Here is a 12,135-nt window from a genome sequence, read left to right on the forward strand (position 1 = left end):
AAAATCTAATTTGTCTGATATAAGAATTGCTACCCCAGCTTTCTTTTGAGGTCTGCTGGCATGGAAGATGGATCTCCATCCCTTCACTTTCAGTCTGGATGTATCTTTAGGTTCAAAATGAGTCTCTTGTAGGCAGCATATGGATGGGTCCTGTCTTTTTATCCAATCTGCAACCCTGTGCCGTTTTATGGGAGCGTTTAGGCCATTCACATTGAGAGTGATTATTGAAAGATATGAATTAATTGTCATCATGTTGCCTGTGAAGATGTTGTTTTTATAGATTGTCCCTGTAAATTTCTGTTGTAGATCACTCTTGGGGTCTTTCTCCTTTTATAGAACCCCCCCTTAATATTTCTTGCAGGGCCGGCTTAGTGGTCACATATTCTTTCAACTTCTGCCGGTCGTGGAAGCTCTGCATCTCTCCATCCATTCTAAATGAAAGCCTTGCCGGATAAAGTATTCTTGGCTGCATGTTCTTCTCATTTAGTACTCTGAATATGTCTTGCCAGGCCTTTCTGGCTTGCCAGGTCTCTGTGGATAGGTCTGACGTTATTCTGATGTTCCTCCCTCTGTACGTAAGGGATCTCTTCCCCCTAACTGCCCTTAAGATGGTTTCCTTGGTTCTAAGATTTGCAAGTTTTACTATTACATGCCGGGGTGTTGGCCTGTTTTCCTTGATCTTAGGAGGAGGGGTCCTCTCTGCCTCTAGGACTCGAATGTTTGTTTCATTCCCCAGATTAGGGAAGTTCTCAGCTACGATTTGCTCAAATACATCTTCTAGCCCCCTCTCTCTCTCCACTCCCTCCGGGATTCCAATTATTCTGACATTGGAACGCCTCATGGTGTCATTTATTTCTCTGATTCTATTTTCATGGATTCTGAGTTGTTTTTCCCTGGCCTCCTCTTTTCCCTTTTTATCTATTATACTGTCTTCCAGATCGCTTATTCTCTCTTCTGTCTCAGTTACCCTAGCTGTTAGATTATCTAGATTGGATTGGATCTCATTGATAGCATTTTTAAGTTCTGCCAATTCACCTTTTATTTCTGCCCTTAGAGACTCTATGTTGACATTAATTGATTTCTCCATTCTAGCCATTGTCTTCACAATTGCTAGCCTGAATTCCATCTCCGACATCTTGGTTATGTCTGCATCCATTTGTAAATCTGCAGCATAAGTCATAATCTCTGAGCCTTTTCTGTTTTGGGGGCTCCTCCTCCTAGTCATTCTGTTGATGGGTGTTTGAGGGAATGTATAGAGTCCAAATTATTGACCAGAACCCAAGCAAGATGCACCTGTTTTCTTGGGACCTTAGGGTTGCTGGCCTCTTGTTTTCCCAGCCTGTCTTCTGGGGGAGGGGCCTGCCGCGCTGTTACTCAGGCAACCCTGTTTGGGCGGAGTTGCCCTGCGCCCCTGTGGCGGGGGATGGGCTCAGTGGGAATCAGTCTTTGGGGCTTTTGTTCTCTGGCGCCTTTCCCTGGTGGCTTTCCGCGTCTCTTCCGCGAGTTAGAGCAGAAGAGACCGTTTCCAACCCTCTGCCTCAGAGCAGAGAGACCTCAGTCTGTTCTTCAGTGAGCTCTCCAGGCCACACCGTCTCCATTTCTGTCCGTGCTGCTATAAACTGCAGCGGCCTGGGTTGTGCGCCCCTCCGCGGCGCTCCCAGTCCTGCCTCCAGGTAGGGGCTGGTCTCTGCCCTTTGTGCTTCTAAAACCGCCAGCCGCTCCCAGTTCGCGCGCGTGCGACTCCGCCGCTTGGGGTTTCCACCCCCGGGGGTTGCAGTTCACCGGCAGGACCCCGGCGCACCGGGTCTCCGTCTCGGAGGCTGCAGTTCACCTGCGTGCGACCGTCGCTCTGGTTTCTGTCCAGGTGGCTGCAGTTCGCATGCGCGCAACCCCGCCGGTCTGGTTTTCCACCCCCGGGGGCTGCCCTAAAGTCCTTTCCCGACGCTACCGGTCTGTGAGTCTGTGCCCGTCGGCAGCGCGCGAGGCTGTCACTCACCGGCGGTGTAGGATCCCCACGGCCAGGCACCCTCCCGCTGCCGTTTATCCTCCGATATCTGCCCGCAGGATCACGGCTCTTCGCTTCGTACCTCAAAACCAACTGCCTGCGATATTCTGTTTATAGAGATCCAGATCTTCTTACATCTCAGGCTGGTTTCGTGGGTGCTCAGAGTGGTCTGGTAGTTATCCAGCTCAATTCCGGGGACCAGTTGAAATAGGGTCCCCTACTCCTCCGCCATCTTTCCCCTCCAGATCACAAGCTTCTTGATGGAAGGGGCTGTCTTGTGCTTTCAGTGTCTTAGGAATGGAAGTTATTAGATGTACTAAATTAAAACAACAACAGCAATAAAAAAAAATGACCATCAATCCTTCTCAGATGTGCCCAGCCAACCTAGGATAGCACATTAAACCCGAAGAGGTTCAGTTACCTTGCCTTCAGTAAGAAACTACAATAACTCAAGACATTTTTTAGATGGCTTCTGGCCTCTGAGCTGTATGTACTCAGCACCATTTCAGCACTATTTACACAGGTAATAAACCATAATTATTAAAGGGGAATAAATGCATTGCTGTGGGCTAAACCACAATCTGGTCTTCACATCAATAAAAATATCTTTTCACTTGTGACAGTTATTTTCTTGGCTCAAAAGGTCATCATTTGCTTGAATAAATAGGTAAAGAGGAAGCTTTTCAAGCTGCATCTGAAGGAAAATGAGACCCCAAATTGGAGGAGACGTGTATGGTAATGAGAAAGTGTGATGATGGGTTGTGTGTAACTGCAGGCAAATGCCTTCTTCCTTGTACGAAATTTTAATGATGGGTTACTTTTCCAATGGGAAAGTAATAACTTAGGTGAGCACAGTTGTACACTCCAAAAATGAAATTATTTTCAGTTTTAAAATATAACCCCGATGCTATCTATATACCTGCAATTTCATCTGCCACTGTCATTAACTGAGCACCTAAAATGAACATCTCATTCTCTGAGTTCCTCTCTGGTCCTTACGATCTGGCGGGGAGACATGGATGTAGACCATGTTTCTCAGCTCCTCGGAAGTTCTGGGGAGTTATTCTGGGCAGAGGAGGGAAAATGGAAATGAAATGCGGTTGTTGTGATCTTTCCCATGGGGTATCTGTGTATAAGAGATGCTGCTTTATCTATTGGACGTCTAATTCGATTTCTTTTCCTTTTTAAGGGATAGATAGACGGTTAGGTGGGGGGTTATGATTCATGCATGTCACATTCCTACAGAATGGAAGATCTCAACTGCATAGTGCCTTAAGTATTGTGGATGCTCAGCATATGTTAATCGAATTAGTGAATTCCTGTCATGTTTATTCTCTTCGTTGTATCTTAACACACATACTGCCCGTGGTAGTATGGAGCCCACCGCATCAATGACTGATTGGAAACATGAACGTGTGTGTGTGAGATAAACTTGAGTAAAGCACAAAACACAATCTCTGTGCTGGTTGTGTAGGAATTAACACTCCTTCGACAACCACCACCAGCCACCCTATTTCCCTCTTTTTCATGACAAAAAAGCAAAAGCAAGGATGAAGGAATAAGAGAAAGAAACTATCTGCATATGATCCTTTGGACTTAAGTAAAATCATCAATTTCTGGTCTACTTAGTGCCAAAATGACTGGTCTGACGCGCATCATCACTTTTCATTGGTTGGTTTTGGAATCGTGGCCGAGAGAATAACAGTGAGATGATACTTAACCATTAAAAATAGAGGACTGTCAGATTAGGAGAACCAGCCCCGGCCAAGTAGATCGCTTCCGTGTGCTGTTGCTGAATACTCCTTTTATGTATTGATCATTTTTTTTTCACCCGTATATCTTTGCTGAAGGCTAAAGAACCAAATACAAATGCTGTGCAGGTATGCTTGTGTATGTGTATATATGTATATACGTGTACACACACACGCACACACACACGCACACACACACGCACATGTGCACACACACGCACACACACACACACGCACGCATGCACACACACACATGCACAGAGCATTTTTCTACTATGACTGCCCTGGCAAGCAGCTTTCAAATGCACCTAGTAACTTCTTGCTTGGATGGGTCTTCTGAGGGCATTCTTGCTGTCATCTACCACTGTGAAGTGCATTGTAATTAGCTCTACGTTTCATGTCATGGAGCTGCACTACCAAGTGATAACAGGTTAGGGCTGTCAGTTCACGTGTCAAGAATATGAAAGGATATTTAAGTGCAGATGACAACACAATGGGAATACTTGAAATCCAGGAGGCATTCAAAGTTTTGTCCTTTATCAAGCAACAGGCTACCGTGGCAAAAGAATTTATTTCTAGGATCAACTGGCCCTCGTCACACGCCGCCCTCACACCCCCATATGTGCAAACTGAGAACTTTGTTCTTAGGCTTGAGTTTTCAAGAAGCTTCTAATTATACACATACACTTCCCGGTCCTGATGCCACTTACATTTCTGACTGCAAATGAAGACTTCATTTCAAAAGTGTTGGATGGTATCAAATATTAATGCCGACATTTAATTCAGCTACTTAAAACAGTTCAAAAATTAGACATCTCCTTTTGCCCCCGCCCTTGGTAGTTCTGGATACATGGAAATGTATTTTAAAACAGACTACCTTTTGGAGCATCCACATAGAAACCAGTGAAAAGGCACATTTAAAAAAAAATCAAAATACAAAAGAGAGGTGAAGAGAAAAGATAATTATTTTACCCAGGTTCCTAGAAATTATATGACAAAAAATATAGAAATGTTTACTCTGACCAAAATAGTTTAGTTATTGGGACAACAAATGTATGCGTAAATTCAGTGTTTAACCTGTGCCACCTGAATCTACTTTCTCCAGAATTAAACTGCTCAACTATTTCTATATAAGTAAATATTAGCGGACTTGCAAAAAGTGACTTAGCAGTCAACATAACCTTTCTGATTCCCCAGTACACAAAGATCATTCCAATCAGAGAGGTATGCATAGTAATGGGGAACAGAAATGCCTACTTATTTAAAAAAAACAAACATAGGGGCGCCTGGGTGGCTCAGTCGGTTTAAGCGGCTGCCTTCCGCTCAGGTCATGACCCTGGGGTCCTGGGATCGAGCCCCACGTCCAGCTCCCTGCTCAGCAGAGAGCCTGCTTCTCCCTCTCCCTCTGCCTGCCACTCTGCCTACTTGTGCTCTCTCTCTCTCTGTCAAATAAATAAATAAAATCTTAAAAAAAAAAAACATAGCCTTCAAATCCATCCACCCACATTTCACTTGTTTTCAGGTTCTCCATGGTTGGTAATTCTTATACCAGTTTTTATACAACTGAAAATAGTAGTAATTGTGTTCTGTTATGATAAATGACTTAGGAATTGTTTAGGTTTTGTTGTTATTATCATTACTGAAGATTTTCCCCTTACCGAAAAACATAAGACTCTTTCTTGGGCAAGCAAACAAGAGTCCAATAACACCAACAGAAATTAAACAGATGATGAGAGTATTTCCCAAAGACTGAAGATTGTTTCACAATAATGCAATGACTTAGCCAAATTAACCAACATCTATTAGGTCAAATGGCTACCAATCTTGTTTTCCCTCTGCTTTCGCTAGCACTTGCTTGGACCAAAATGACAATAGATGAATTATGAATGTACTATACCAATGATGAAATAACACCGCTAGTATTCATGATTCCACAATGCCTTAATGAACATTAAGGAGGAAGAGGAGACTGCTTTAGAGGATTGTCTCCATCAGTAAAAATTCCACCAAGGCATACCAAGGTTTAATTAAAACATCAAAATGTGGGGGAGAAACACAATTTGACAGATAAATGTAGATATCATGGCATTGTCACTGGGCTTTTCTAATGAGATTAGATTCCTACTTTAATTGACATTTCCAACTGAGGCACAGATAAGACAGATTTAATGGGAGCAGTTATATATAGCTGGACTCTAGCTGGATGAACAAGTGTTTGACATTTAAATATCGTAAACGATATATTATATGCTCCCCTCACTAATGCACTGTCAATGTTAAGAAGGATAAGCAGATACTTTAAATATACACGGCACAGAGGAGAGCACAAGTGATGTAAATAAACCTTAGTTGCATGAAACAAACCTTCATGAAATCACTTCCACTCCATGCATGCAGGGAAAAGCCTCCCATAGAATCCCTGAAAGTAATTTAATTTCAGGCTTATAAAAAGGAATGGGAGAATATAAAGTTGCTTCTGAAAGTGTGTCAAGGATTTTTTTTTAATAATGTTAATAAGGTGCTTTTCTGGAATTATTTTCATTCGGTAGTAACAAAACACATGGGAAAAAATCGATCAACTAATGCAGGGTTGCATTATGATCAAGACAAAAGAAATAAACCCATCATTTATTTAAAAATATCAATACAAGAGCCTCTTTCTTTATTGGCCTTTAATGAGCTTTCCACCATGAATTCACCTTAAGCACTTTAGCTTAATGAACAAAATTTGCTATTATGAAGTCTCTTTTGTATCGGATCTAAAATCCAGGTACCAAGGCTCTAGGGTCTATGTGCAGTGCACTGCATTCAGTTCTTTAAGGGTCACTGGTGGCCTCTGGAGTCAAAATCATTGTCCTCATTTGTCCAATTTACAGCTGGAGTTCTCCTGAGAATTCTGCACATACCACAGAATCACTGTTTCTACAAATCTTTAAACCTAACTACACAGGAACAAAGGATGGATGAAACATAGAAGAGGAATAAAACATTCACTTTCAGAAGGCAAGGTTTTACTGAGCATGGTAAATATGAAGAGAAAATAAATGATATGAAGATTGCATGCTTTTAAAAGTTGTTACTATGCCACCTAAATATTTGTGCACAAACACAATTTCAGGAAGTTTAAAATGTATTTGTGAATAGAAAGAGTCATATATTCATTTACAAATACATATATGTCTGCATGGTGACATGTATCCTTATTATCCAGATTGAGCTCTGTGTATTAATTAATGTTTTTGGAGAAGAAAATAATGAATATGTTTATGGATTTTGTTTTATTTATTTATGAGACTCCCACGATGGTCCACACACAAAGACCAATAATGCATTTCACTGGTGTCTCCAGCAGCTCAGTCTATGGGATAGATAAGAATATATCCAAGCAGGGGCACCTGGGTGGCTCAGTTGGTTAAGCGGCTGCCTTCGGCTCAGGTCATGATCCTGGGATCCTGGGATCGAGCCCCACGTCCGGCTCCCTGCTCAGCAGAGAGCCTGCTTCTCCCTCTCCCTCTGCCTGCCACTCTGCCTACTTGTGCTCTCTCTCTCTCTGTCAAATAAATAAATAAAATCTTTAAAAAAAAAAAAAAAAGAATATATCCAAGCAATTACATTCAACAGCCCCTTGATTTTGCCCAAGTAGTCAGCATAGGCTTTGCATGGGGTGGTGGTGGTGGGGGGGGGGTGAATTTTGAAGCTGAACTGAATACCAAAGGAAGAGGAGGTATTTTTCACAGGGACCCTGTAGAAGAGAAAGGAGGAAAAGAGGTTTCTAGATGAAGCATGACACAACAAGAACTAGTCAGTAAATGACCAACATGTTCAGCAAGTCCAGACTTGGAGTGGTTTAAAACATGGGTGACACAGAATCTCTCAGTGCAGGAGAAAGCAAAGGAAGGGAATGGGTATGAATGTCCCACCCCCATACCCAGAACTCAACTGAAACAGCCTGTTTCATTCATTTTCATATCAGGCTTTAAATTGGATTTTCTTTGAAGAAGTAGTCTACTGTGAAGAAAACATATTAGAAAATTAATTCTTTAGCAGCACCTAGTCCATGGTGGAACATGGATGATACTAAAAAGAATCTAGGTTAATTGAGGGTCTTGCATGCCCATCCAAGAAGTATGGACTTGAATTTAGGGCAATAAGGCCAATGAAGGGTGTAATATGGTTAGTGATATGATCAGTTCTGCTTTTTTGGAAAATAAGTCTACTAGCAGCAGGGTGGAGAATGGTTTGTGGCGGGCAGCAGGCAGAATAACAGAAACTAAGAGCTCACAAGAACCTAGAGCAAAGGAAGCCTAGGTGGAGAGAAAGTACGGTCAAGTATTTGACTATGAGGATGACAGAAAAAGAACAGGCTACCCTGTTTTCCCAGATTCGACAAAGGGGATTGGTTGAAAACAGGTGTCATTCTTATCTTGATCAGTCTAAAGCTTATTTGGGGGGGACTAGTTTCATTTCTAACATTCATACATATAACACATCTAAACAAAATTTATATGATCAAGTGTTATTATTCTTATTGGAGCCAAAATTGTGGAAAACCCATAGAAGCAGAGCCACTATCTCAACTAAGCAAAGTCAGCAGCTACCTATACGGCACATTTTGGTGATTTTTAGGAAAAATAACCTAATGATGGTAAGTAATTTCCTCCCATTTTAAAGATTTAAAAACTGAGGCCCAGAAAACTTAAATACTTTATCCCAAGTCATACAGCTAACGAGTGGTGAAACCTATATTCCAAATCACGTTTATGTAGCTCTAAAGCCATTACACTCTCCATCCCCTACCACCTACCTATGTGCTCCCAACACTTCTCTATTATTTCTCATCATGCCTCGGATTCTAGAAATGACTTTTCTGAAGTATAAAGTCTACTGGAAGTTTAAATATCCCTGTAGTGGGTAGAAAATTACGCCCAGGTTTGAAGGAGGGGACAGCTGCACCAAGATGGTGGGTCAACCCCCTAGTGTAACAGTCTTCACAAGTTGGCCGTGGGGACCCATGCAGACATGACCAAGAGCTTTGGTCTAATCTCTTAGGAATATGGTGGTGCTAGAACCTTCCTCAGCTGTGCTAACATACTGTCTACACCTCTGTGGAAACACATCTCACTGTACTTGTGTAATAGAAGTGTCCTCTCCCCTGTGTCCCCAGATTGGAGTGCACTAAAGTGTCTTAGTTCATCCCTGGGTAGGGGATGAACTAAGCTTGGCTTCTAATAACATTTAATCTGAACTCATTCTCCCTACCCTTTCAGCAGAGTCCTGCCATCTCATATAGCCTACAAATGTATGGGAGGAGTGCCTGGCTACAGGTATTCATACTGCAGGGGTTCTAATGCAATGTGATATCTTTTGGGTTAGGGGACAGTGTGGCTGACTCATGCAATAATGAGGTGACAAGATTCATGGATACCACGCAGTGACCAAGGACTGTGTGGTAGCCTGCTTGGGTCCAGAAAGAGATGCTAGAGGATGGGTACAAGGTTTTTCCTAGCAAATCTCCCATCCATAGACACTGGCATCTCCAGCGGACAAGGCTGTCCTGGAGCCTTGTGCTGGATGGGCTCAGAGGCTCTTCCCTTACAACCCAGAGCTGTATCCCTTTCCCCCCACTTGCACTCCTTCCCATGCTTCTACCACTTCTGCTTTTCGGTTTGGAATAGGGCCTCTGGGGTCTCGGGCACACTGTTTCTTATGCCCAAATTCTCCCGACAGATTCTATAATGTTCTCAAGGCCAGGACCTGTTCTCTTGGACCTTTTGATCCCATTATTGTATCTTAGTCCATACCAGAGCCTTAAATGTTTGATGAATGAATGTGTGCTGTCTAGCTCAAAGAAAGAAATGGCAGAGAACAATCTGCTGCATGCAGTGTGGTTGCCACAGTAACCAGTGGGTGACCTCCCTAAAAGAAGGTGTCTGTGGGGGCAGGAAGCTAAGAAACAGCAGCATTTCGAGTTGAGTCCTCGTAGGAAAATAAAAAGGAAGCGCCCGACAAAGACCGGGAAGCAGCAACAAGGGCTAAGGGGGAAGTGTCTTTGGCTCTGCCTTGCAGCAATTGCTCAGGTGGGCTGGGGTTTGAACGCTGAAGTGGGTGTGGGTGATGGAAGGGATGGAGTAGGGGGGATAAAGCTCCCAAATAAAGGCATCCAAATATGCACATGTGCATCTGGCTGTGCAATCCTCTCACATTAAGTATCTGTGTAGTCACTGGTGTGCGGGGTAGGGAGGATTCCCTGGTCCAGGCTTTTGCGGTGAGGCAGGCAGGGATGCTGCAGTGGGCTTTCAAAGCGATGCTCATGTTTCTCATCATTAATTAATTAACTAGTTCAGTCATCAGTCAACTTGTGACTGTCATATGAAGGCGCTGGGATGCTAGCGTCCTGCAGCTACTACTAAGATGCTCAGAACCCCAAGAGAAGTCCCGGCCCCATCCAGGGAAGCAGGATGGTATCTGCAGATTCTATATCTCCGTGTGGAAAGGAAATAACAAGCATAGGAGAACTTTGCTGAGGCCAGCCCGAGGGCTGAGGGCGTGATGATTAAGAAAGCAGAGCCAGGGAGCTGCCTCCTCTGGTCCCTACAGGAGTGACCCCTTTGTTCTATGACGATTCGAGGAAATTGATGCAATTTTCCTATCATCTCCACACTCAGGAGGGTGAGTTCAGGGTTGACATTTTAATAAATCGTTTTATAGGTAGCAAAAGCACCTGTTTGAAATTCTGCATTCTTTGTTCCTTTTGCCAAAGGCTGCGCAGGCTGCACAAATAGCTGAATTGTTAAGAAAAACAAATAAATAACGAAGTGCACAGTGTGATGGTTAATAGATGCACAGTTAATGAGATAAATTGAAATTGGAATCAGAACAACTCTATATCATTGTCACTTCTTCGTATTGCTTTTGAAGTCAGATAGCCAATCTTGCTTTTAACTGGTTTTTCTTCATCAGAATACTACAATGATGTATTACAACTAGGAGTATTACCAAATAGTATAGGCCTAAGTCCTAAAAATATTTCTCCACATTAAAGAACTCAGCATGAAACAATAAATAAATAAACGTTTTGATCAAGTACAATATTCACTTAAATTTGAAATGAGATTTATGTGAATCTAGCATGACTCAAGTTCTTGAGGAGAGAAAAAAGATGTAATCAAATATTTACAACACAATGTCATAAGATATATAAGAAAATTGAGTGCAAAGTGATATAGGCACAGAGCTGCTAATAATATCCTGAAAATAAATCTCTTTTAAAAAGAAATACAGCACAGGGAATGAAAATGACATGTAACCTTCTCTTTCACTTTAATTTTTCTTAAATGACAAAAAATGTCTGATGTATATACATACATATATATTCATGTATATGCAGAGTTGACCCTTGGACAACACAGATTTGAACTTCATGGGTCCACTTATATTTGGACTTTTATTTTTTTTAAGTAGGCTCCATACCCAGCATGGAGCCCAGTGTGGGGCTGAACCCCCACGTTGTTCAAGAGTCAACTGTACACACACACACACACACACAGACACACACACACACAAACACACATACACGCAGACGCCTTACTGAAATTTAAAATGCCAAGAAACACTTATGACCATTGTAGGAAGAAGAGGCATTCACATCCTGTTTAATGGAGAGGTTTTTGATCCAGCCAGATACATCACATATGCTATGGGGGGAACCCAAAGCCCACCAAAATATAATCAACAGAAATCTGACTCACTTACCTCCTTTTTTAATGGTTATTTCTTATCAGACATTTTATTTCATCTTTATTGGTAGAGAAAAGTATACCCTACCAAATGCAAACCAATCCAAACAACCTGCTTTCATCCAAGAGACAACCACATAGAGGTTCTTGTGCTTTACCTCCATTTACTGTAATCTAAGACCCAGTGATGTGGCAAACAACTTTTTCTTTTAATTTGAAAACCTCCCTAACCACCCACAGAGGTGACCGCGCTCTACCTCAGAGCAGTATTTGAAGAAAGGCAAATATAAAGCCCACTTTGTTTTACCGACTACGACCTTGCTCCTTGTCCTGTTTCGAGTTTACTCGGAAAGATGTTCGAACAAATACAACCTGCTGACCACCACGCCCAAGAAGGGGGTGCTGGCAAAATCAAAATAACTTTTTGAGGAACAAATCACAGCCATCTAAATTACTCCTTTGACAGAGAAATGGATCTTACAGATGAAAGAGAGCACAAGGTGTCATTTATCTTGACTTCACAAGACTTGTCAACTTTTCTTGGTCTTTTCTGAAGAACACAATCATAAATAATTTAGAAAATTATGACTTAGACCTCAAAAACTTTAAGGGAGACAACTACAACCTGGGAATGGGGACTTTA

The 12,135-nt window shown here is 42.2% G+C and overlaps 1 protein-coding gene and 1 pseudogene across 3 annotated transcripts in view; both read right to left on the reverse strand.

The window, feature by feature from the left end:
- The window catches only part of HS6ST3 (heparan sulfate 6-O-sulfotransferase 3), a 650,113-nt gene that overhangs the window by 144,262 nt on the left and 493,716 nt on the right, over positions 1 to 12,135 (reverse strand). The gene's annotated exons all lie outside the window — the stretch shown is intronic.
- LOC118527958 (ubiquitin-conjugating enzyme E2 variant 3-like) overlaps positions 1 to 12,135 on the reverse strand; it is a 63,085-nt pseudogene that overhangs the window by 36,169 nt on the left and 14,781 nt on the right.

The sequence above is a fragment of the Halichoerus grypus genome, chromosome 4 (genome assembly GCF_964656455.1).
Source record: "Halichoerus grypus chromosome 4, mHalGry1.hap1.1, whole genome shotgun sequence".
NCBI lineage: Eukaryota > Metazoa > Chordata > Mammalia > Carnivora > Phocidae > Halichoerus > Halichoerus grypus.